Source organism: Hyla sarda, chromosome 4 (genome assembly GCF_029499605.1).
Source record: "Hyla sarda isolate aHylSar1 chromosome 4, aHylSar1.hap1, whole genome shotgun sequence".
NCBI classification, from domain to species: Eukaryota; Metazoa; Chordata; class Amphibia; order Anura; family Hylidae; genus Hyla; species Hyla sarda.
The window spans coordinates 333,097,885-333,125,758 of NC_079192.1; the positions used below are offsets into that span (position 1 = coordinate 333,097,885).

The following is a 27,874-nucleotide window of genomic DNA, read 5'->3' on the forward strand; positions in this document are numbered from 1 at the left end:
ATTTGTCTACAGCACCAGCAGGTGTGTACTTTTGCTTCACCTTTCGCATTATTAAGGCCCTTAAGACTTTAACAGGAACAAAATGGTACTCCACTTGATGTACGTATGTGATATGCACTTATGAGGGGAGGACAATGCGATCCAGTAAGCTCAAAACAGTATTTGTCTACAACACTAGCAGGTATATACTTTTGCCTGGCCTTTCACTTAAGACTTTAACAGGAACAAAATGTACGCATAGGTTACACTTAATAGAGGACAATACACTTTTAGTGCTCTGCTCACCCTAACTGGCTGGCTACTATTAGCTTTTCAGTTGGTCTCACCAGTGCTGCAGCACACAGTCACTGTGTACTACACCCAAATTTGCACTTTCTCTCTCAATCTCACTCCCATCCATATCAGTGCTATTAGGCTGGATTTGGGCTTATGGTGAATCGCTGCTGTAAAAAAGCTTTTCTGTGCAGCACACCGCTCTCTCTGTCCCTCTCTGCAATAGAACGCTGTTGTGACTGGGAGGTAAATCGCTGCTGGAAAAATGCTTTTCTGTGCAACACACACTGCTGTCTGTCCCTCTCTCTCTGTAATAGAATGCTGATGTGACTGGCCGCAAGAAGGCTGCCAATTATATAGGGCTGTGACATCACAGGGGTAGCTGGCTGCTGATAGGCTGCATGTTGCATGTGATTCAGCATCATCCCGCCAACCCTTGTTCGCACCTTCCCAGGATTACTTGCCCCATGTTCTCACATGTGGATCCGCCATTTTAGATGCCCTGGAGCCTGGACTGCCTTAAATTTAGTTTAATGAAGCAATTTGCACGAATCAATTATTTTCAGAAATTCGTAACGAATTTGGATTCATCAGATTCGATTCACTCATCCCTACTGGCTACTATCAGCTCCTGCACTTGCTTCATAGTCCAGACGGGACTCAGGACTTACTTGTACATCTTGGTGTGCCAAGTTTCAGGCAGCCAGGGCATACAGGCACATCCTAGGGGGTTAAAACAAAATAATCAGAAATCAGTGCCATCATTGGTAATGACCACTTGAATATGATACTGTGTTTTACAGAATGTTATGATTTTATTTTCCAATCCATTGACTGTGCTATATCTACTCTTTTACTATTTCAAATTATATTCAGATAAATGAAAGTTACATAAAAACTCTTTTTACTCGCCCGATCTTTCCCTTTGCATACAATGTTATAAGCATTCTGAGTACATTTCAAATAAATGCGGGCAAGGACCTTAGCCATCTATCACTAGCAGAAAATCTCCTTTCTTGGGCTCACAATTCGCCAACGACCTGCTAACCAGGCAACAGCTAGGCATTTGTTTGAGCCCACAGTTAACCATCTACCAACATCATTAGATCTCTTCCTCCCGGCATCTTCTAACCTCGGCATCTTCTGAGCCTTCATGATAACTGTTAGAGTGCCGCAGGACCATCTGCCAACAGGAGTGATGAGAAGTGCATAGTGCTAAAATTTCCTTTCCACAAGAGCTGATTAATTTATTCCACAAAAATGTACTGTATTTTCCTATGAGGAGATAAGAGAAGGAACCTTCATAGAGGGCCCAATCGCTTTATATTCATTTTCATCATCTAGAGACTGTGATTTATACTACTACAGTGGACAGAAAACAAGATCAAATATATATTCAAGGGCCTGCAGCTGCAAGGGCCTGCAGCTGACTCCATACATTTTTTTATATATTTATTTTATACAATTCTTTTATCAATATAATAAATTGATTAACTTTTAAATATTTCATTTTGTGACTGGATACATTTATGCACAAAGGACCTCATTTACTAAGAGTGTTGGGTTGTTACTACTGTGAAATGTTGTTTCCAACTTTCAGGTTTTCTCTCTTTTTACTATGAGGACTCACTGATTAACAAGTTGGAAACATTTTCTGACCAGCTTTTTCTAAGAGGAAATTTCCAGCCATTTATTCAAAGGATTTTTTGTGAATTTAATAGTAAATAGGTTGGGTTGTGAAACAACCCTTTTTGGGTCCACCCCAAACCCCCCCCCCCTTGTGACAGACCATGTCCCCTTTTTGAATTTTCATAAAAGCAATGTCTGGGTTTTTCGGATTTTCCTGGCACACACTGGCGCAGACATGTTGCAGACACTATGTGCCAAAATGACCCAACAAAAATTAGTTGGCTTTAGCTTAGTAAATGAGGGCCAATATCTTCAAATTATTTCTATACAAATAACATTGGTAATAATTCTAACATAACTATATATGCTACTTTTTGTATACAGCAGAATAATTTATTTAAACAATACCAGACTAGAGTACAGTGCATATCCTTTACATTTTCTATAAGTAATTAGGTATAGAATACACCATTACTTGTCTGGTACTACCCTTATATATTTCTTTTCTCATTCTTATTGAGCTACCTATCTCCCCATTTTCTAGACAGATAGATAGAGAGTAGGACAGTGACGGGATTGGTCTATCTTTCCTCAAGATACCTGGCTATATGTGGATACCAGGTTTCAGGAAGTGCATTTCTCATCCAAATCTCTGGCGAGACTTAGCTTGCAAGGGTATTTAGTAAGCCCTGTTATTGACTTGAATTTGTATGGAATGAAAGGCAGGTTTAGTAGTCGGGTCTTTCATTCCCCTTCCTGGGCCAGTCCAGATTTTAAGTTTAGCCCTAAGTCAACAAAGGTGCTCAAGCCAAATGATATGGGCTTACCAATGATCTTACCAAATCTGCACTGAGATGCTATAAGGAACCTTTGATGGTCTGAGGTAGGCAGCCTCAAAAAGAGAACATTTACCTTGTGTAACACATTATTGTTGACTGTTTTGTTGGATGGCTGGTAGTAAGCCACCTATGCAGAAAGGGAAGATTTTATATGGTTAGTTCTGTAAAAGCAGGATTTCTTTTGTATTTATTTGTTTTGTGTACAAAAAATTTTTTTGTTTTGTTACTGAAAAATAAAACAGGAGAAGCCTGGTTTAAACATTACTTCCATGTCCATGTCTCTCCTATCTTGCCACTATTTCACTAGTATAGAGCTAATCTCCCACTATACATATATAACAAGATATGCACATATGACATGCATCTGTATCTGCTGCATTTTTTAATTAACTGTCCACCAGTTACATAAGAGGTTAACATTTTAGCTCATTTTATCTAGTATTATGAAGTGGTAGCATGCACAAAAAGACTTGTCTTTATTCATGTGGTTTTTAAGATCCTGATCCCGAAATCAGCAGAATGAATAAACATTAAGCACCACAGGTAACTAATCTCCTTTCTGCCAGTTGTGATAACAGTTTGTGATTTTTTTTTAGTTTGTAAAAGAAATCCCATATAAAATACATGGATTTTGTAAATTAAAATGAATTTACCTTAGCACAGAATTTGCAAAGCTGCATTATCCATTTGGAAATTGCTGAAAAAATATTTCATGCTTCCACAAGGTCATCTAACAGTCAAAGTCATTGGAGTTTACATACAGGAGACACTAAGCAGCGAACACTTTCTTGATGGCAGTTTCTCGGTTTGTGGCCTACTTTTTATTATAGAAAAAGTGTTTGATATTCAGAAACCGTTTATGCAAAACAGAATCTATGTAACTTTGTAACTTAGAAGAAAAAATGTTTATTCTAAAGCATTATACTTCACAATGCAGATCTTTATAATTCATAACTACAGAATAAAAATTAAGGGGAATATACATAAATTTGCATCATTGTACAAATCAAACTTTATAGCAAATGTGTGAAATGAAACTATTCTAGAGAGCACTTAGACAACATCCTCCATGTATTATTTGCTTCTGTTAGCACATTTTAGCACATCCTTGTATCTGTTTTGCTGTGGACTATGCAACCAGATATTACAAGCTACTAAAATGGACCTTATCTGTGTAAAGTAGTGAACACAAATCGGGACGGTACACTGTCACAAATATATCTAAATAAATTTGGATGTTTAGGCTGTGAAGTGGTAGATAAGGTTTAACACTAAAAAATGTAATACTCATGGGAAGAGAAAATGTTGTGCCAAAATAAATGTTACACGGGCTATTAATATAGTTTCAGCAGTCCAACATGGATGGAGTGGGTAGGGCGGCATGAAAGGTCTCCTCCGCAGCCTAAAACCAAGAAATCGATTATAAGATTTCAGTTCTATTAAAAAGGACTACCTGTTTCATGTCCTGAGAGGCATGGGATATAGGGGATTTGTTTGTGTCTGCAATTTACTCCTTCTATTAATTCCCAATAGTAAAGCTTTGGATTTACGCCAATGAGTCTGATACAATCTATAGTATGTGCAGTAAAAGGTAGGTTACCCCTTGTTGTCCCTGCTTTTTGTCATTGCTATTGAACCCCTTGCAGTGCATCTAAAACAATTTTTTTCTAAAATATTGGTAAATAACAACATGATGTTTGTCTTACAAGACTGGTTAGAATGCTTTGAGAAAATGTGAAAACAGTTTATTTAACCATGTGGTTAAGGAATCTTAACTCACTGTTAATGTGGGCTAAGCAAGGAAATTTAGTTCCTGGGGGGTTGATTCATATTCTAACCTGGTTTGGTCTTGGCGTAATATGAAAGAGTAAGTCGGCACTGCAGGTAGGTCCGGTGCCTGTGGACAAGTAAATATAATATTGAAGAAGAAAATCCCAGCACTCGTTTGTTTCCATGAAGATGCTTTTTACTTCTCAAAGTGCATGAATAACATCAGAGGCTCACAATTATGATGTCATTGATTGCCCTGGCAACATAACAACAAAAAATGACAAAACAAGCAAAATATAATACATGGAAACAGGTTACTTGGATCACTTGAATGAACGTTGTGGATCACTGTTAACAGATCCCATCCACTCAAGTACTCAAGTGTGTCTCTGTGGATGATAATCATAATAAATGTAAGCATTAGAGTAAATATAATCTTATAGAAAGTGAGCTAAATCATACTCTCGGTTCATTCCCCTCGGTTCCAATGTACCCAATCTATGAATCCAGAATGCCTCTTTTTTAAGTAATAATTTCTTCATGTCTCCCCCTCTCCTTGGTGGGAGTACCTCATCAATCTCCTGGTACTTGAGTTTGGCTATATTATTCCCCTTTTCCTTAAAATGGTAAGGAATGAGGAACATCAGATTGCCACATCTAATGCTAGATTTAGATCTATTGATGCAGTCCCCTACACGCTGGGTGGTCTCCCCAACGTATAGGAGACCCCAAGGACATTTAATTAAATAGACTACATTCTTAGATTGACATGTATAATAACCTTTTATTTAAAACTTTTTTCCAGAATGAGGATGTTCGATTTTATCGCCTCTAATCACATTACTGCGTTGAGCGCAGTTGGAAACGGCATGGAAACATACCACATTTCCTTGCGCTAAGAAATGTTTGTTTGGATTTTTTCATGGAACCTACATCATCCCGTATCAGCTTTTCCTTCAAGTTTGGGGACCGTTTATTACATATCAGTGGGGAATGTTGAAATTCACTGACTGTAGGGTATGTTTTATTGAGGAGAGACCACTTTGTCTATTTTATAGATTAAAGGATGGTAAGTCTTTACAAAGGGAAATTTTTTTTTTCATTTAGTTTTTCCCTCCTTTCTCTCTCTTCAGGAATTGCATCAATAATCCTATCTGGGTAACCCCTCCTGTTAAATTAATTTTTTAGTTCCCCAAGTCTCTCTTGTTGTTTCTCTGGGTCTGTGACCTTTGTTTTTGTGAGAAAGGTATAGATTTTTTAATACTGAGTGGGTGAGCACTTGTATAGTGTAGGATGCTATTCCTATCTGTAGTTTTTCTATAGAGATCAGTGTATAGTCCACCCTAACCGTCTTTTGGGACTGTGGTGTCCAAAAAGTTGATTTGTTTGTCATCAACAGTCATTGTGAATTTCAACTCATCTCATATGCCGTTTATGTATGTAAAAAAAACTTCTAGGGTCGAGCGTGGCCCCTCCCATATGCATATATCATCTATGAAGCGTCTACACTTCTTAACATGTCTCAAAAATAGATGATGATTATACATGTATATTTAGCATATAAGGGGGCCACATTTGCCCCCATCAAAGATCCCCTGCGCTGCATATAAAAACTATCTTCAAATAGAAAATAGTTTTCTCTCAAAACAATATTAAGTATGTCCATGAAAAAAAAAATTCAGTGGTATATTTGTTCTGCTGTAATAGCCAATCTACTGCTTCAATGCCTTTATCATGTACAATAGACGTGTAGAGGCTAACTACACTGACCAATAATGTTTCATCTGTAATTGTGGTGATAGTGGAAATAGTATGTAAGAAATCTGATGTGTCCAATAGAAACGCTGGTGTCTTTTTAACCAATGGTGTCAGTGTCTTCTCCAGGACAATTGAGAGGGGGGAAAGTACTGAATCTACTGATGCCACTATTGGGCGACCAGGTGGGTTGTTAAAACTCTTATATACTCTTATATATCTTGTCAAGCTCCTGTTCAGTGTGGTGAAGTCGTCAGTGTGCAAGACATCTCTCAGCTGTTGCTCTGTGGTGCTGATTTCTTGCTTTAACTCTGTGATGGCTTTTTGTAATTGCTCAACTATGAGTACATTAATGTCCATAAAACACTTATTTAGTGTGTGTTCAAAATGTTTGCAAAATTCTTCATCATCCACGAATAATGTGGGTTGTTAATTAACCCTTAGAACCCACGGGATCCTGTTGGTTCTATGGTACTCAGCTAGTTTCACGCTATGAAGTTCATATGAGAGTATCTGGCAGGAACATGCAGGAAAATGTATACGTTTAAAAATGTCCTCTTCTGACCCCTATAACTTTTTTTGTTTTTCCATGTACAGGGCGGTATGAGGACTCATTTTTTTGCACAGTGATCTGAAGTTTTTATTGGTACCATTTTTGTTTTGATCAGACTTTTTGATCACTTCTTATTCATTTTTTAATGGTATAAAAAGTGACCAAAATACGCTTTTTTGGACTTTGGAATTTTTTTACGTGTACGCCATTGACCGTGTGGTTTAATTAATGATATATTTTTAAAATTCGGACATTTACGCACGCGGCGATACCACATATGTTTATTTTTATTTTTATTTACACAGTTTTATTTTTTTTTTATGGGAAAAGGGGGGTGATTCAAACTTTTATTAGGGGAGGGGTTAAATTACCTTTATTAACACTTTTTTTTTAAACTTTTTTTTCGCAGTGTTATAGGTCCCATAGGGACCTATAACTCTGCACACACTGATCTCTCATGCTGATCACTGGCGTGTATTAACACGCCTGTGATCAGTGTTATCGCCGCTTGACTACTCCTGCCTGGATCTCAGGCACGGAGCAGTCATTCGTCGATCGGACACCGAGGAGGCAGGTAAGGGCCCTCCCGGTGTCCTGTAAGCTGTTCGGGACACTGCGATTTCACCGCTGCAGTCCCGAACAGCCTGACAGAGCAGCCGGGTCACTTTCACTTCAGATGCAGCGGTCAGCTTTGATCGCCGCGTCTGAAGGGTTAATACAGGGCATCACCGCGATCGGTGATGTCCTGTATTAGCAGTGGGTCCCGGCCGTTGATAGCCGATGGGACCGAGCCGATATGCCGCGGGGACACCGCGTGACCCCGCGGCATATCGCGGGAGCCGGCGGAGGACGTAAATATATGTCCTTTGACGTTAAGGGTTAAAAAGACACCAACGTTTCTATTGGACACATCAGATTTCTTACATAATATTTCCACTATCACCACAATTACAGATGAAACATTATTGGTCACAATAGACATAGTTAGCCTCTACACGTCTATTGTACATGATAAAGGCATTGAAGCAGTAGATTGGCTATTACAGCAGAGCGAATATACCACTGAAAAAACGAATTTATTTATGGACCTACTTAATATTGTTTTGAGAGAAAACTATTTTCTATTCGAAGATAGTTTTTACATGCAGCGCAGGAGATCTGCGATGGGGGCGAATGTGGCCCCCTTATCTGCTAATGCGTATATGTCACTGTTTGAAGAAAGATACATCTATAAACATCATCTATTTTTGAGACATGTTAAGAAGTGGAGACACTTCATAGATGATATCATATGCATATGGGAGGGGCCATGCTCGACCGTGGAAGTCTTTTTTACATACATAAATGGCATATGGGATGAGTTGAAATTCACAATGACTGTTCATGACAAACAAATCAACTTTTTGTTCACCACAGTCCTAAAGGACGGTTAGGGTGGACTATACACTGATCTCTATAAAAAAAAAAACTACAGATAGGAACAGCATCCTACACCATACAAGTGCTCACCCACTCAGTATTAAAAAATCTATACCCTTCTCACAAAAACAAAGGATCAAGAGAATAGTCACAGACCCAGAGAAACTTGAGACTTGGGGAACTAAAAAATACATTTAAAAGGAGGGGTTACCCAGATAGGATTATTGATGCAATTCCTGAAGAGAGAGAAAGAAGGGAAAACTAAATAAAAAAAAAAAACATTCCCTTTGTAAGGACTTACCATCCTTTAACCTATAAAATAGACAAAGTGGTACGCACCCATTGGTCCATCCTCAATAAAGCATACGCCACAGTCAGTGAATTTCAACATCCTCCAATGATATGTAATAAATGGTCCCCAAACTTGAGGGACAAACTGATACGGGCTGATGTAGTTTCCATGAAAAAATCCAAACAAACATTTCTTAGCACAAGGAAATGTGGTATGTTTCCATGCCTCAAATGCTCTCAATGCAGTAATGTGATTAGAGGAGATAAAATCGAACATCCTCATTCTGGAAAAAAGTTTAAAATAAAAGGTTATTATACATGTCAATCTAAGAATGTAGTCTATTTAATTAAATGTCCTTGGGGTCACCTCTACGTTGGGGAGACCACCCAGCGTGTAAGGGACAGCATCAATAGACATAAATCTAGCATAAGATGTGGCAATCTGATGTTCCTCATTTCTTACCATTTTAAGGAAAAGGGGCACAATATAGCCAAACTCAAGTACCAGGTGATTTATGAGGTACTCCCACCAAGGAGGGGGGGAGACATAAAGAAATTCTTACTTAAAAAAGAGGCATTCTGGATTCATAAATTGGGTACATTGGAACCGAGGGGAATGAACCGAAAATATGATTTAGCTCACTTATAGAGATGAGCGAATCGAAGCAGATGAACCTGAATTCATTACAAATTTCAGGATTTATTCAATTTGCAACGAATGCGAATATCGCCGCGATTCTATAGCGCAAATCGTTTCATTAAACCCAATTTTTCAGCATTCCAGGTTCCAGGACACCTAAAATGGCAAGGAAGGCAAGGGAGGTAGGTGGGATGACCCTGAATCACATGCAGGATGCAGCCTATCAGCATTCATTCACCCTTGTGATGTCACAGCCCTATATAATCATCAGCCATTTTGCGGCTGCTCATTTAAGGCCTTACAATGCAGAGAGTGGACAACTGCGTGTCTCTGTGTGTTACACAGACACGCTAAATTGATCATACTGCAGCGTTCCACTTCCAGCTGCTAGTCACATTAGCGTTGTGGACAGAGAGCAGTGCAGTGCTTTGCTTGTTCTCACTGAGAAGGATTTTTAACCCCTTAAGGACACAGCCCATTTTCACCTCTAGGACGCAGCCCTTTTTTGCACATCTGACCACTGTCACTTTAAACATTAATAACTCTGGAATGCTTTTACTTATCAATCTGATTCCGAGATTGCTTTTTCGTGACATATTCTACTTTAACATAGTGGTAAATTTTTGTGGTAACTTGCATCCTTTCTTGGTGAAAAATCCCCAAATTTGATGAAAAAAATTGAAAATTTTGCATTTTTCTAACATTGAAGCTCTCTGCTTGTAAGGAAAATGGATATTCCATATACATTTTTTTTTTATTCACATATACAATATGTCTACTTTAACATGTTTTTACTTTTGGAAGACATCAGAGGGCTTCAAAGTTCAGCAGCAATTTTACAATTTTTCACAAAATTTTCAAACTCGCTATTTTTCATGGACCAGTTCAGGTTTGAAGTGGATTTGAAGGGTCTTCATATTAGAAATACCCCATAAATGACCCCATTATAAAAACTGCACCCCCAAAGTATTCAAAATGACATCCAGTAAGTGTTTTAACCCTTCAGGTGTTTCCCAGGAAAAGCAGCAAAGTGAAGGAGAAAATTTAAAATCTTAATTTTTTACACTTGCATGTTCTTGTAGACCCAATTTTTGAATTTTTACAAGGGGTAAAAGGATAAAATATATACTTTAATTTGTAGCCCAATTTCTCTCGTGTAAACACATACCTCATATGTCTATGTATATTGTTCGGCGGGCGCAGTACAGGGCTCAGAAGCGAAGGAGAGACAAGGGGATTTTGGAGAGTACGTTTTTCTGAAATGGCTTTTGGGGGGCGTGTAGCATTTAGGAAGCCCCTATGGTGCCAAAACAGCAAAAATAAATAAAAAAAAACACATGGCATACTCTTTTGGATACTAGACCCCTTGAGGAACGTAACAAGGAATTAAGTGAGCCTTAATACCCCACAGGTGTTTCACGACTTTTGTATATGTAAAAAAAAATTTTTTTCACTAAAATGTGTTTCCCCCCAAATTTCAAGGGTTAATAGCAGAAAATACCCCCCCAAAATGTGCAACCCCATCTCTTCTGCATATGGAGGTACCCCATAAGTTGACCTGTCCGGAAATGCTGGGAGTTTTTGTTTTGCAACAGTTGGAGGCTCCGTTTTGGAAACACTGCTGTAGGATACGTTTTTCATTTTTATTGGGGGGGAGGGGGGTGGTGGGGGCAGTGTACGTGTGTATATGTAGTGTTTTACTCTTTATTTTGTGTTAGCGTAGTGTAGTGTTTTTAGGTTACATTCACACTGATGGCGGATTACACTGAGTCTCCCGCTAGGAGTTTGAGCTGCGGCGGAAAATTTGCTGTAGCTCAAACTTGAAGCGGGGGACTCACTGTAATACGCCGCCAGTGTGAATGTAACCTGTTGATTCACATGGGAGGGGGGGGCAAAACTGAGTTAGGTAATAGACTCCCGGACACTCCGCCGCCAAACTTACCTCCACCGCCGCCATGATCACAGCCGCTACTACACGGTTCCCCCCGCTGTGCCCAGACACCAATGGGTTGGCATAGCAGGGGGAACAGAACTTTAACCCCCCGCCCCCAGTCTGCTATTGGTCAGTCGCTCCGCCGATCAATAGCAGGGATAGGAGGGGTTGGCACCCCTGCCACCTCACTCCTATCTCTTCAGGGGGATCGAGGGTGTTTTGGACACCCTCGATCCCCCTTATTTTATCGCAGCGCCGCCGTTGGTGGGCAGGGGGAGAGCGCTCCCCCTGCAAACACCATAGATGCCATGAGCAGAACTGATCACGGCATCTATGGGGTTAATGCTGCCGGGACGGGTGCGATCGCGGCCCCGGCAGCTGCGGTGGGACTCCGGCTGTGATTGACAGCTGAGTCCCGCCGGCGATCTCCTGCGCTGCCCGCGGCAGAGCAGGAGATCGATTGGATGTATGCATACGTCCATTTGCGCGAACGTGTAGTTCGCCTGGACGTATGCATACGTCCAATAGCGGGAAGGGGTTAAGCCAGCCATTAACCTCCCATTCACTTTGTTCAGCATTTTATCAGAGAGAGGCAGATAGCTTTTCGTTGCCTCATACATATCAACAAGCTTTAAGTCTTAACTTCATGAACCGTATCACAGGAGGCAGGAATGATTTTTCAGCACAATACTGTGTATTTTTTCCACAAGAAATCATCTGCTGCTGATACTAGTCTATAGACTGTATATTTACCAGCAGTTAACACCATTCTTACTACTCTGTGACAGAGTGCAATTTTGTTTTTTGTCTTTTTAGTGGTGCTGCACTGTTGCGTCCTGCTGCTGTGCAAAAATAGTTTTTTTTCAGCAGACTGTAGTGCATTTTTCTGCCCTCATACGTGCATACCACATACCTACTTCTAAGTAGTGCACTTTTTTGTACCTGTTAATCTGTAACAAGCCTACATACAGTGAAAGCCCAGGTAAAACGTATCACTGACTGTTGTTTCATGAAAATACGTTTTCCAAGTATACAGTAGCGCATTTTTTTTGCCCTCATAAGTGCAAACCACATACCTACATCTAAGTAGTGCACTTTTTTTGTACCTGTTAATCTGTAACAAGCCTACATACAATGAAAAGCCAGGGAAAAGTAATCACTCGGTGTTGTTTTATGAAAATATGTTTTCCAAGTGTACTGTAGCGCATTTTTTTGCTCTCATACGTGCATACCACATACCTACATCTACGTAGTGTACTATATTGTACCTGATAATCTGTCAAGGGCCTACATACTGTGAAAGTCCAAGCAATAGTACTCACCGGCTGGTGTTTTACAAAAATAAGTTTTCCAATTGTACAGTAGCACATTTTTTTGCCCTCATACGTGCATACCACATACCTACATCTAAGTAGAGCACTTTTTTGTACCTGTTAATCTGTAACAAGCCTACATACAGTGAAAGGCCAGGGAAAAGTAATCACTGGCTGTTGTTTTATGAAAATATGTTTTCCAAGTGTACTGTAGCTAATTTTTTTGCCCTCATATGTGCAAACCACATACCTACATCCAAGTAGTGTACCATATTGTACCTGTTAATCTGTCAAGGGCCTACATACTGTGAAAGTCCAAGAAATAGTACTCACCGGCTGGTGTGTTACAAAAATACAGAGTTTTTAATGCTGATGCTGCCACCTCCAGGCTCTATAATTGTGCTGCTCTATGGTCTCCTCATGCTGATGCTACCACCTCCAGGCACTCTCATTGTGCTGCCATGGATACTGCAAAACATAATTAAGGTGCTGGTCCCAAGTTTCAGAAATTCCTTGCATTAGGGTCACTTTCATGACTCCTGATGCAACCTCCAGGCTGTGCCATTCAGCCACTATATGGTATCCTCATGCTTCAGCCACCTCCAATACCCATTATCATCTAATGAAGGATACTTTTCTTCAGAGAACGTATCTATCATTTTATTATTTTGAATGTCAGGTGGTATTCTGACAATTTTTGTGAAGATCTGGGGTCTCCTCATGCTTCAGCCAACTCAAGGCTGTGCCATTCAGATACTATATGATCTCCTCCTACTGATGCCACCTCCAGACTCTGTCATTGTTCTGACATGTGACACGGGACTCCTTGTTAGATTAGGTCCTTTGTATCCACATGCCGGGGCAAGGGACACTAAAACTAGGGAGTTAAAAGCTCCGTTTCAAAATCCTCAATTTCAATTTCAAAATCTTAGATTTCTATTTAAAATTCTTGTATTTCAATGGTCTCCTCATGCTTCAGCCTCCTTCAGGCTGTACCATTCAGAAACTAAATGGGCTCCTTATGCTTTCCCCACCTCCAGGCTGTGTAATTCAGCCAATATATCGTTTTCTGATGCTACTGGGACTGGGATATTAACTCCAAATATGTTCTGGTAGCACTAGCTAACATAAATGCTTAATTGAGATTACTGGTGTACTGCTGATGCGTGCTCCTGACTGTGTGTTTCAGGAATTACTTGGCTTATTGATGCTTCTGGGCTTGGGTCTTAAATTTTGTGATGTTTAGAACAAGCTAAATACATGCTTAATAGAAGTTTCAACATTGATCTTTCAATGTAAGTGGTTATGAAAACCTCAGGTGTACTACTGATGCCTTATCCTGACTGCTCCTGTGTCTTTAAGGATTTACTTGGCTTACTGATGCTTCTAGGCTTGGGCCTTAAATGTTTGGATGTTTAGCACTAGCTAAATACATGCTTAATAGGAATTTCAACATTGATCATTCAATGTAAAGGGGTTATGAAACCCTCGGGTGTACTGCGGACTGCTTCTGTGTCTTTCAGGAACTACTTGGCTTACTCATGCTTCTGGGCTTGGGCCTTAAATTTTTGGATGTTTAGCACAAGCTAAATACATGCTTAATAGAAATTTCAACATTGATCTTTCAGTGTAAGGGGTTATGAAACCCTCTTGGGTAGTGATGTCGCAAACATAAAATTTTCAATTCGCAAATGTTCTCGAACCGGCGAACCAGGCAAACCACCATTGACTTCAATGGGCAGGCAAATTTTAAAACCCACAGGGACTTTTTCTGGCCACAATAGTGATTTAAAAGTTGTTTCAAGGGGACTAATACCTGGACTGTGGCGTGCTGTGGGGATCCATGGCAAAACTACCATGGAAAATTACATAATTGATGCAGAGTCTGGTTTTAATCCATAAAGGGCATAAATCACCTATTATTCCTAAATTCTTTGGAATAATATGCTTTAGCCCCCTTTAGGCATCACATAGTCAGATCCCCCCTTTAGGCAGCACATAGATTCCCCCATATTAGGCAGCACATAGTGGGATTTGAACCCAAGGCCCCAGCGCTGCAAGTCAGCAGTGCTAACCTCTGAGCCACCATGCTACCCTTATCATACATCTAATATGCACGGTTGCTAAAATGGACAGAGATGTCAGCAGAGAGTACAAGAAAAATTAGGCATGTACACATGGCTCAAAAATTTGGTATTGTTGCAGCCGCAGCTGTAGCAGCACCCAGAAAAATTGCGGCAGCATAAAAAGTGCAGCACCAGAGGCCAGAAAAATTAGGCATGTACACATGGCTGAAAAATAAGAACAAGCGCATATCCAAGAGTCCAGAAGACTCTATAATGCAGGATGGAGAAACACACAAATAAATTATTTTCTAAATACAATTTTTCATCAAATAAAGAAACAGAGTTCATGCCTCTCTGTATTTTATTTTTGAAAATTTAAGTTTAAAAATCACATGCAACAAGCGTTCCTTGGTGTAATGGTTAGTAATCTGGAAAATTCAAGTTTAAATTATCAGAAAGTCCAGAAGACTCTATGATGCAGGACGGTGAAAATCACAGAGAAATCATTTTCAAAATGAAATTTTTCATCAAATCAAGATGAAAGCAGCGGCCAGAAAAATTGCAGCAGCAGTAAAAGTGCAGCACCAGAGGCCAGAAAAATTAGGCATGTACACATGGCTGAAATATAAGAACAAGCGCATATCCAAGAGTCCAGAAGACTCTATAATGCAGGACGGAGAAACAGACAAAGAAATTATTTTCAAAAACATTTTTTTCATCAAATAAAGAAACAGAGTTCTTCCCTCTCTGTATTTTACTTTTGAAAATTTAAGTTTAAAAATCACACGCAACAAGTGTTCCTTTGTGTAATGGTTAGCACTCATGAAAATTCAAGTTTAAATTATCATAAAGTCTAGAAGACTCTATAATGCAGGATGGTGAAAAACACAAAGAAATCGTTTTCAAAATAAAAGGGTCCCTCAACAGGCACGACAGCATGAAAGACCCCATTTGCACAAGATTGGATGCTGAGCTACTCATGTCCCGTTCCTCGTCCTCAGTGATGTCAGGGAAGGTATAATCTTCTTCCCCCCAGCCACGTACAACACCACAGGAACCAGATAGGTGACAAGGAGCACCCTGGGATGCCTGCTGTGGTTGGTCTTCCACATTCCTCCTCTGACTCCTCTTCCTCACAATCTTCTTCCAGCGTTGCCGCAGGTTCAGCAAGCGATGCTGATAAGGCTGTTTCTGGTGGTGATGGTGTCCACAAGTCTTCCTCTTCAGGCACATATACTGCCTGATCCAGCACTCTTCGCAGGGCACGCTCCAGGTAGAAAACAAATGGTATGATGTCGCTGATGGTGCCTTCGGTGCGACTGACCAGGTTTGTCACCTCCTCAAAAGGACGCATGAGCCTACAGGCATTGCGCATGAGCCTCAAGTAACGTGGCAAAAAAATTCCTAGCTCCGCAGATGATGTCCTAGCACCCCGGTCATACAAATATTCGTTGACGGCTTTTTCTTGTTGGAGCAGGCGGTGGAACAGGCGGTCGAGTGTTGAATTCCAATGTATCGGGCTGTCGCAAATCAAGCGCCTCACTGGCATGTTGTTTCGCCGATGGATATCTAACAAGTGCGCCATGGCCGTGTAGGAACGCCTGAAATGGCCACACACCTTCCTGGACTGCTACAGGACATCCTGTAAGCCTGGGTACTTGAGCACAAAGCGTTGTACAATCAGATTACATACATGTGCCATGCACGGCAAATGTGTCAACTTGCCCAACCTCAATGCCGCCAACAAATTTGTTCCATTGTCACAAACCACCTTGCTGATCTCCAGTTGGTGCAGAGTCAGCTACTGGTCCACCTGTGCGTTCAGGGCCGACAGGAGCGCTGGTGCGGTGTGACTCTCCGCTTTGAGGCAAATCAACCCAAGATGGCGTGACACTGCCATATCCGGGATGTGGAATAGCACCTGGGGAGCTGGGGGGGTGCCGGTGATGTGGAGCAAGATGCAGCAGTGGAAGAGGACTCGGCCGAGGAGGTTATGGAAGAGGATGGAGTAGGAGGAGTAGAAGAGGTGGCAGCAGGCCTGCCTGCAAGTCGTGGCGGTGTCACCAACTCCTCTGCAGAGCCACGCATTCCATGCTTGGCAGCCGTCACCAGGTTTACCCAATGTGCAGTGTAGGTGATATACCTGCCCTGACCATGCTTTGCAGATCAGGTATCAGTGGTCAGATGGACCCTTGCCCCTACACTGTGTGCCAGACATGCCATAATTTCCTTTTGCGCAATGGAGTAAAGGTTAAGGATTGCCTTTTGTGCAAAAAAATTTCGGCCAGGTACCTTCCACTGCGGTGTCCCAATGGCTACAAATGTTTTAAAGTCCTCAGACTCCACCAGCTTGTATGGTAAAAGCTGGTGGGCTAGCAGTTCCGACAAGCCAGCTGTCAGACGCCGGGCTAGGGGGTGACTTTGAGACATTGGCTTCTTGTGCTCAAACATCTCCTTGACAGACACCTGACTGTGGCGAGAGACGGAGAGGCGGATGGTTGAGAGGGGAGGGGGCAAGGAGGGCAGCAGTGGTTGACCTGGCTGAAGATTCTGGACCAGGAGGAGGATGGCGGCTTTGACTTTGTGTGCTGCTTGTACTGACGTGTTGATCCCATAGGCGCTTGTGATGTGACATCATGTGCCTTCACAAAGCAGTTGTGCCTAGGTGGGTGTTGGACTTCCCACGACTGAGTTTCTTCTGGCACAGGTTGCACATTGCCTCGCTGTTGTCAGAGGCAGACACACAAAAAAAAAATGCCACACTGCTGAGATCTGCGATGACGGCATTCTGGTGGTGGCAACAGCATGCATTGATTGGCGTCCTGTCTGGCTGGCCCCGGGTGCCGATGCATGCTGTCTGACTGTGCCACTAGCTCCTTGCGACGACCTCCCCCTGCTTCCATCTCGTCTCCTCCTCCTCTCTGTCTCCCCATCTGAACTCTTTCCGCCTCTTCTTCTCTTCTAGCGGGCACCCACGTGGCATCCACGGACACATCGTCATCATCAACACCTTCACTGCTATCTGACACCTCAAGAAAGGAAGCAGCAGTGGGTACAACATCATCATCACACCGTACGTCCATGTGTGTAATGCTGCCTGACTGAGATATAACCCTGTTAACTACATCCTCTGGCAATAATGATTACGCATCACTCATGTCTTCAAACTGATGTGTAAATAACTCCTCTGACAGATCAAGTAAAGCTGCTGTGGTGCAAGTGTTGGTGGTGGCGGCAGGCGGGCAAGTGGTAGTATGAGAGGTGCCCGAAGCTAAGCTAGAGGAGGAGAAGGATGGTGCGTCAAGGTTCCGAGCGGAAGCTGTAGTAGATTGGGTGTCTTGTGATAGCCAGTCAATTAAGTCCTCAGAACTTTGGGGGTTCAGGGGACGTGGCCTCTGAACACTGGCCATTCTAGGGCCAAAGGGAATCCTGAGGGGTGGCCTTCCTCTGCCTGTCCATTTTTTTGGATAAATTTGTACAATACTGTAGTAGTTAGTTGCTTTAAAGAAAAAAAGCTTGCCAGCGGAGTTCCCCTTTTAAGCAGTGGTCCCCAACCAGGGTGCCTCCAGCTGTTGCAAAACACACAGACTGATATCTTTCAGCCCTTTAAATACTGTAGTGGATAGTTGCTTGAAGGAACTTAAGTTTTATACTGGAGTACCCCCTTTAAACCAGCGGTTCCCTCCCAACCAGGGTGCCTCCAGCTGTTGCAAGACACACGGACTGATATCTTTCAGCCCTTTGAATACTGTAATAGTTAGTTGCTTGAAGGAACTTAAGTTTTATTCTAGAGTACCCCTTTTAACCAGTGGTTCCCTCCCAACCAGGGTGCCTCCAGCTGTTGCAAGACACACGGACTGATATTGGAGCCCTAAAAAGGGCTTTTTTGGGTGCTGTCCTTAAAGCAGATGTTACACTAGTGCTTTAGGAGTAAACTGGACCCTGAATACACCACCTAGCAGCAACCTAGCTATCACTTTCCCTATACAGCAGGAGCAGCTTCTCTGACCCTCCACTTCCTAAGCCTGCAGCATACCGAATGAGGGTAAAATGGTGTCCGTGCAAGAGGTAGGAGGGTCTGGAAGGGAGGGACTGCTGCTGATTGGCTGTAATGTGTCTGCTGTCTCTGAATCACAGGGTCAAAGTTTACCGCAATGTTAAAGTATAGGGGGCGGATCGAACTTCACATATGATCGCCCGGTGAGGCGAACGCGAACATGCTAAATTCGCCGGGAACTGTTCGCCGGCGAACAATTCGCCACATCTCTACTCTTGGGTACTGCTGATGCCTGCTCCTGACTGTGTGTTTCAGGAACTACTTGGCTTATTGATGCTTCTGGGCTTGGGCCTTACATTTTTGGATGTTTAGCACTAGCTAAAGACATGCTTAATAGAAATTTCAACATTGATCTTTCAATCTTAGGGGTTATGAAATCCTCTTTTGTACTGCTGATGCCTTTTCCTGACTGTGTCTTTTTGGGATGGTAGCACTACCTAACATTCATCTTCAATAGAGATTTCAACATTCACATAAAAATTTTAGGGGTTGTGAACCTCTCTTGTGTGCTCATAATGCTTCCTGCTCCACTCTGTCAGCCCGTTGGTCCTGTGACAGTGTGCGACTTCGCCTCCTCATCCTCCACCGTGTCCTTAGCCTCCACTGCCCGGACAAGTTTCAGTGGCCCTTCAGCATACCATGTGTGCAGGGCACGGCGGTGTCATGCTGTTTTTTACATGGTTTGCCTTGGCGAAAAGAGTTGGAAACAATGGCTGGTCAGGGCAATGAAGACGTTGCGCCTACATCTCACGGCCACATGAGCCCTGTGGGGGCTTGTTAGATTTGGCCCTTTGTACCCACACGCCGGGGTCCGGGACACTAAAACTTAAAAGTTAAAAGTTCAATTTCAAAATCATTAACTTAAATTTCAAAATCTTAAATTTAAATAAAAAAAAAAATCTTACATTTCAATGGTCTCCTCATACTTCAGGCAACTCCAGGCTGTGTCATTCAGGCAATATATGGTTTACTGATACTGCTGTTGGGCCTGGGTCTGGGAATAAAAATTTTGTTATGGTAGGTAGCACTAGTTATCCAAAATCCTCATTTGAAATTTCAAAAATTCTTGTTTTTTTTTTTCTTGGGGATTGTGAAGCCCTGGGGTCTCCTCATGCTTCAGCCAACTCCAGGCTGTGTCATTCAGGCAATATATGGTTTACTGATGCTGCTGCTGGGCCTGGTTCTGAGAATAAAAATGTTGTTATGGTAGGTAGCACTAGCTATCCAAAATCTTCATTTTAAATTTAAAAAATGTTTGTTTGTTTTCTTGGGGATTGTGAAGCCCTGGGTTCTCCTCAAGCTTCAGCCAACTCCAGGCTGTGTCATTCAGGCAATATATGGTTTACTGATACTGTTGCTGGGCCTGGATCCGAGAATAAAAATTTTGTTATGGTAGGTAGCACTAGCTATCCAAAATCTTCGGTTTAAATTTCTGAATTCATCTTTTAATCTTAGGGATTGTGAAGACCTAGTGTCTACTCATGCTGCTGCCCACTCCTGGCTGTGCCATTCAGCCACTATATGGTCTCCTCATGCTGCCAACACCTCCACACTGTGTCATTCAATCACTATATGGTCTCCTCATGCTGCCAAAACCTTCACGCTGTGTCATTCAGCCACTATATGGTCTCCTCATACTCATGCCACCTCCAGGCTCTGTGATTGTGCCGCTCTGCGGCAGTGATTTTAAAAGTGAAGCCGGTAATTTGCATGTTATTCTGAATAACAGTATTATTTCACTACCCCAGCACACTCTATATGCATGTTAGAACACAGCAAAGTGTTCTATACCCCTATTAAGGCTCTCTGTTGGCCTGAAATAGCCTTTTTTAATATAGATTTGCTGCAAATAAATTTGGATCAAAACAAATTTGGATTCAAAAGTTCGCTCATCTCTACACACTCACTATAAGATTATATTTACTCTAATGCTTACATTTATTATGATTCTCATCCACAGAGACACACCAGAGTGTATGGGATCTGTGAACAGTGATCCACAACATTCATTCAAGTGATTGCAGTTACCTGTTTCCATGTATTATATTTTGCCTGTTTTGTAATTTTTTGTTGTTATGTTGCCAGGGCAATCAATGACATCATAATTGTGAGCCTTTGACGCCTTTAAATTGTATCACTATTCAGACCAGCACATGCAGTTGAGAAAGGCTTCAGAACCGAAATGCACGCTGCGTCCTTTACATACTGTAATTCATGCACTTTGAGAATCAAAAAGCATCTTTATTGAAACAAACGATTGCCGGGATTTTCTTCTTCACTTTCATTGGCCTATACTGGAATAACAAAGTTGTAACTTCCACTATTCCCCCATTCCCTTTTCGCTCCTGTATGTCACCTTAATTCTTTAGTACATCACAGGATTCATTGATTTGGCATGAGAGACATGCCTACATTTCTGAATCTTTAACCCCTCCAGGATGAAGGGTGTATGGGTATGCCCTTGCATCCTGGTACTTAAGGACCAGGGGTGTACTTGTAGTAATATATATATTTATATATATATTTTATATGTACATATAAAAATGGACATTTTCTACGCCACATAGTTAGTGCCATCTTTTGTTATCATAAGGAGGTATACCATTGGCTTTAGTGGATTGAGTACCACTGGCTTGTGGCAGTAAACACTGGGCAGAGGACTTTGTGGACGCAATACACATGCAGGATATGTGATGTAGCAGTGCCACTGGACACGTTCTTTATTGCTCATTTTATTCAAAAATCCAACAGAACAAACATGATGCAGAACATTACAGAGGGCAGATGCCCGGAAGATGGATGGAGTGACAGCTGTTTCACGCTTCATGTTTCATCAGATTTGGGAGATTGGCCTACCTTGCTCTGTTTCTAATTATGGACATTTGCTGCCCATGCAGACCTGTTAACCTGTCTTTTCATCTATTCAGACTTTGGCTCATACAGTCTTCTCCTGCCCAACCCCTTGCTTTCTCATTGGCACCAAGGCCAGTCTATGAGGGCCACTCCTGGAGGTATGCCAGGTTAAAGGGTGAAAACCAGGGAACCACCTAGACTAGTCCACATCTGCTGGTTGTTGTAAGGCTGAACTGAAAGGATTTATGTGTTTTTCAGTCTTACAAACTATGAAGTATATTTCTGTATATTTTGTTTATATGGGTATGTAAAGGTATATGGATTTCAAAGACTGGTTACAATGCACACACCATGCAGCTTAAAGCAGTGAAATGACAAACACACATCTCTAAAATCTCTTATGGATCAATTAATTAGGTGAAAGTAATTACCCTTTGTTGTGTTACTCTTTGTTTATTATACATTCATTGTTAAGTGTCCTTGGAAAGTAAATCCCAGAAGAAGCAGCTGATGAGGTATATGGTTCATTAAGCTATGTTTATTGTAATTAAATAACAATAAAATGGTAAAAAGGGGTGACTTGATATGGGTATGTTTACCCTCTGAACAGGTAGGATATCCTTGCTGTAACTAACATAAATTACTTCATATCATGATAAAAATATATATTTTTTAAATTTAGCAGTCTTCCTGTTAGTCCGAATCTCATGGAAATTACTTGATATCTCATTTAAGAGCCTAAGTTATACTAATAAAAGATTTAACAATAACTGGTCATTAGGGATTAAGTGAATCTTTAAACATTTTATTTGCAATTTTTCTAAATGGAAATGACTACGATTCACAGAGAATATCAAGACTGCTTGAGCAATTCTTCTTTGCATAGTGGGTAACCCATAAGACAATGTTATTTTTATTTTATCATAGTAAATGCACTAGTAATGAACCATATGCTTCATCAGCTGCTTCCTCCTGGATTTTTAAGAGGATTATCCCTTAAAGGGCACTTATAATGAATGTATATTAAACAAAGGACATTACCTACATATTAATGCTTTTTAAAGAAGCCAAAACACAACAAAGAAAAATATAAAATGTAAGCTGAAAATAAAGATATTGCATAAGTAAATTTAGAAATTGTGTTGGAATCTACACTACTGAATATCAAAGAACAAATACAAGTAGCTAACTATTACTGCTTCTGTAATGTACATCTATGTTATTACCTATATATTTGCACATTATTGTTATTCATTTTCATATATGTTTAATGCAACCTCAATATCTGGGTTATCACATTGAGATCCAGCAATAATTCTTATAACACTAGTCCCACATTTTCATAATACTCCTTCTATATTCCGTTATATATATATATTTCTGCTTTCATCCCAAACTGAATTCTAACCTACATATATTTGCCTAATAGCCCTCAATAGGGCTGTAATGAAAGTGCAACTAAAAGAGCTATTCTACTCTTCTCTGCCCCCCCTCCTAACCTCATGCCGGCTGCTTATAGCACTCCAGCACCTCTTCGGCATCCCATTCAATATTATTTGTAATCTGTCCTGCCTCTTTTGAGCTCTGCTCTAGTCCCTGATATCGCTTAATAGGGCTATGCCAACAGCACAATCACAGGAGCTGCCCGGCTTTCCCCGCCCTCTCTCAACCCCGTGCCGGCTGCTTATAGTGCTCCGACATTTTTTCAGTACTCCACTTACCAGCTCCTGTCAGTAGTCCCTGGGATCATCCCCGCCCCTATTACACTACAGTACAGCTGATTATAGTGCCCCAAGAGACTGGATGTCTCTCAGAGCCAGTACAATCTCCTGAGTTTCAAGAGGAGTTGCGCTAGTTCTCACTACATTATGAATGTTGTAATTACCATATTTACAGTTCTCATACATTGGGGACCTAATATCCTTTTAAGTTGGTCATATACTGTACTTATACATTAAACAATTTTGTAGCCATATAGCCCTTTGTAAGTCCCTTATCTTTTAGTGCGTACTATGTCAGAGCATTAAGTACTGTCTGAGAATACCATTATTAACTTAACCTTTGTGATGTTTTGTAACCTGCTTGATACTTATGTGTATATATACTAGATGTGTCTCCATTGTATGTTATGATGCACCTTGTCCTGAAGAAGGGCCCAATCCAGGCCAGAAACACATAGATTTGTGCCTTAAATAGTTTACAGTTATAAACTGTTCTGTGTCATAAATTAACAATTCCTGGATCCAGTGATGTACCAAGTTCCAATTTTTTGCTGCTCACTTTTATGCTTCTGTAATGTGACAGGGTGGGCCTCCGCCTTAGTTGCAGTTGACCAGTCAGTGCAGATAGAAAAATTAGAGATCATTTTGATAAAAAAAAAAAAAAAATAGACTAAACTTGCTCATTCACTTATTCCTGTAAGGTAAGGTCCTGCTTCCATTGAATCTTTTGATAGCTCCCACCTATATGTTACCATTTAATAGCAATCGGTAAAGCCAATATCAGACAATGATTACACACACTGAAACCTGCTTAGAAGACCACCTCTTCAAGAGAACCACTTCCTCTTAAGATCACATTCTGTAAAGTATACAGTGAAACTATATTATAGTCTAAGTACTGTGACATGTACATGGGACATCATACAGAACATAGTCAGAGCTAAGCCATGCAAAATTAAAGGGTACCTTTCATCAAAAAAATGTTATGCGCTCCGGCCATACACGCTGCCCGTGACTGCATGTTCCCGTTACCTGCTGCTGCTGGTGGGGCTGGGATTCGCATCACGGGATGCGCCCGCATGCGAATTCCAGTCCGTCACTCACCTGGTGCTTCTCCTGCCCCCGTCTCTGCATCTCTACTCCGGCGCGCGTGCACGCCAGAGCTTTTAGATTGAAAAGGCCAGTGCGCCCATTAGTGTAGTACATCTGTGGCTCATTGATAAATTCCTCCGCCTCCCACACTTCCCTGCTGGATCTTTGTTGCCTTGTGCCTGAGAGAAAGCATTCCTGAGAGTTACCTTGCCATGTATCTGATCCTTTGCTCTGTGACCTGACCTTTCTCCTCTGCCGCCTGCCTACTGACCTCCTGCTACATCCTGACTTCGCTACTGTGCCGCCTGCCCTGACCTCCTGCTATCCTGACTACGAGCTGCCTTATCCCTCCTGTGCTTCACATCTCCTCAGCCGCCTGTGTGGTCGAGCCGTGCCAGGGGTAGCCACCTTGGTGCTGCCTACCACAGCAAGTCCATCCCGCTTTGCGGTGGGCTCTGGTGAAAACCAGCAGCACCTTAGACTCCACTCCCTTGTACGGTCCGAGTCATCTGCCACACAGGTCCAGCGGATCCACATCCACCGGAGTTCCTGTCTTCTGAAAAGTGAGTGTTACAGTAAGATCCAGCCATGAATCCTGCTGAGGTACCCCTGCCTGAAGTCATGGATCTTCCCTCCGTTGTGGTATGTCAGTCTCAGCAATTGTCTGCTATGTAACAACAGCTATTGGCCTTGCAGCAACAACAGCAGAAAGTACCGCAACCTGGCCCACTCCCACCACCAGTTCCTGCATAGTCTTCTGGCTCCCAGCTACATCTGCCTTTACCTTCTAAGTATGATGGGGATTTCAAGTTTTGCAGAGGCTTCGTTACACAGTGCTCCATGCACTTGGAGCTCATGTCTTAACAGTTTCCGATGGAACGTGTGAAGGTGGCATTTGTCATTAGTCTACTGTCCAGAAAAGCCCTGGCTTGGGCTACACTCCTTTGGGATCAAGGTAATCCGGTATCCTCCAATTTGTCGGCTTTCTTGTCAGAATTTCTCAGTGTCTTTGAGGAACCCGCACATGCCTCTTCTGCTGAGATGGCTTTGCTGAACCTCTGTCAAGGGAATTCTTCCGTTGGGGACTATGCAGTTCAATTCCGCACTATAGCCTCTGAATTTGCATGGAACGATGAGACTTTGTGTGCCACATTCAAAAAAGGACTGTCAAGCAGGATTAAAGATGTTCTCGCAGCACGTGATCCTCCATCTTCTTTGACTGAACTTATCCACTTGGATGGAACTGGAGGAACTGTGCTTAGAGAGGGAACCTGCCTGAACTCGGAGATATCCTTACCTGGTACCCCTGTTTCAATGTCCACTTCTTCAGTTTCCTGCACCTCTTGCCAAAGAGGCTATGCAAGTGGATCGTTCTCTGCTTACGCAACAGGAGTGGTCACGATGATGCAGTGAGAATTTGTGCTTGTAGTGTGCTAACCCAGAGCACTTCCTCAAGGACTGTACAGCTTGCCCACAGCGTACGGGAAAACGTTTGCACCTAGGGTTCGTGGGAGAGGCGTCCCTGGGTGTGAATACTGCCTCTCCACGCTTAACTATTTGTGTACAAGTCTTCGCTTCAGCAAGTCTTCCTTCAGTGCTACGGCATTTTTGGATTCTGGATCAGCAGGTGACTTTATTGATGCTTCTTTGGTCCACAAGTATCATCTTCCTCTTACTCGGCTTGCCAAGACCTTGTTCATCTCCTCCTCCTGTTAATGGACAAAATCTGGACTGTATGGTTCACTTCCATACAGAATGGATGTCATGCATGTGGGAGTATTGCATAAAGAAAAGATTGAATTCTATGTTCTGCCACACTGTACTTCAGAGAATCTTCTTAGGCTTCCTTGGCTGCAACACCATTCCCCACAACTGGATTGGAGAACTGGAGAAATAATTTTCTGGGGACAATCCTGTCAAAATCTTTGCCTCCAACCAGTTCAGTCTAAAGTTGTTTCTCGTCCTCCTCCTTTACCTGGTCTGCCACCACCTTACCAAGATTTCTCTGATGTATTCTGCAAGAAGCAGGCTGAGTCTCTGCCTCCACATTGTTCTAACGACTGCCCTATAGATCTTCGGCCTGGCACCATTCCTTCTTGTGGAAGGATATACCCTCTATCGGTTCCTGAGACCAAAGATATGGTTGAGTATATCCAGGAGAATCTCCAAAAGGGAAAGGGTGAAAACCATCGGCACTTTAGACTCGGCTCCATTGTACGGTCCGAGTCATCTGCCACACAGGTCCAGCGGATCCACATCCATCAGTGTTTCTGTCTTCTGAAACGTGAGTGTTACAAAACTTTTGATATATTATAGATTAATGTATGCAGAATAACTTTCCAATAGCATGTTTTTAAAAAATATGCTTCTTTCTATTTAATTTTCCACTTTGAAAAAATTACCACTAGGGGACTCCCTACCAGTCCTGGCCGCAGACTCATGTCCTGGCCGCAGATGTCAGACTCATGCTGGAGTCCGAAATCTCAGGCTGCAGTCAGGACACAGATCCGATATTCTGCATACATTCATCTATAATATATCAAAAGTTTTTTTATTTTATTTTTTTATGAATGGTACCCTTTAAAGATATCTAAGATATTGAGCAATTCATTTCTCAGAGCCCAGACTCAGATAAAGGCAATATGAAGCTTGAAATGCATGAATGGCTCTTATTTCAACCTGGGGTTTTGCACTATAAAAATATAATTAACTAATTGGCTCATATCAGCTTTCAATTGTCACTTTTACTATACAGGAACATATTTACATCTTATTCTACCAAAAGCATAGAGAAAAGTTATATTCCAAACAGAAGAACTTGTCTGGCACTGCTACACTGACATTGCAACACCTAAATAGCAATTCATGCTTCCTTTGGCCTTCTAGCTGATGTCAGCATCCATAGGTGTATAAATTGACAAGTCAGCTAACCACTCCCTGTGGAACCCACCCGCCCACATAGTAAAAGCCACAAGGAGAGAGCAGGATATAAACTAGAAATATAGATCACTTGATATCCAAATTCATTTCATGCAGAAGTACATCTTCTATTTAAAAAACATTTTGATACAAATAATATTGGCAAAAAGAACAATGACCACATGAAAAATGTGCTTATAGTTATTTTTAGGTATTATTTTACCTTATCCTTTTTCTTTTTAATGACATCTCCTATTATTGTGTTACGCCGGTATGTGACTAGCGCTTTTCTCAAGGCTACTGCTTTTAACTCTGGGTCAGATTCCTACATATACCAGAAATGTCTGATGGCATTTTAGGAAGTATTTTTGAAATAAAAAGTGAAATCTTTATCTCTGAAAAACATTAATAAAACCCGCAATGGAAATTTCTCAGGTATGACAGTCCTGAGAGTGTTTAAGCCCTGAGAACAGAATATCAGCATCCTCTGTGTATAATGGGACTCAATACAGTGGGACCATTAGGTATGAATTAAAGGAACAATCTAAGCTCATTTTTATGATATTTTGTATTTGTTTTAGTATGTTTATTCTGTTTTTTTGATTTATTAACACTTTAATGAATGTGTTCCAAAGGTAGTGGTTAGCTGACCTGTCCATTTGAAAATCTGTGGATGCTGACATCTGCAGGAGGCCAGAAGAAGTGTGTTTTAACAACAAAAGGCTGTCACCTTTGCCTGTGCACTCCAGGT

The 27,874-nt window shown here is 41.6% G+C and overlaps 1 long non-coding RNA gene across 1 annotated transcript in view; it reads right to left on the reverse strand.

The window, feature by feature from the left end:
• Positions 1 to 3,454: 3,454 nt before the first annotated feature.
• LOC130367527 (uncharacterized) overlaps positions 3,455 to 27,874 on the reverse strand; it is a 28,514-nt gene continuing 4,094 nt past the window's right edge. The window contains exons 2-3 of the long non-coding RNA XR_008892096.1: positions 4,580 to 4,638; positions 3,455 to 3,558 (exon numbers count right to left, since the gene is read on the reverse strand). This is a non-coding gene — a long non-coding RNA (uncharacterized LOC130367527). The remainder of the gene's footprint in view (positions 3,559 to 4,579; positions 4,639 to 27,874) is intronic.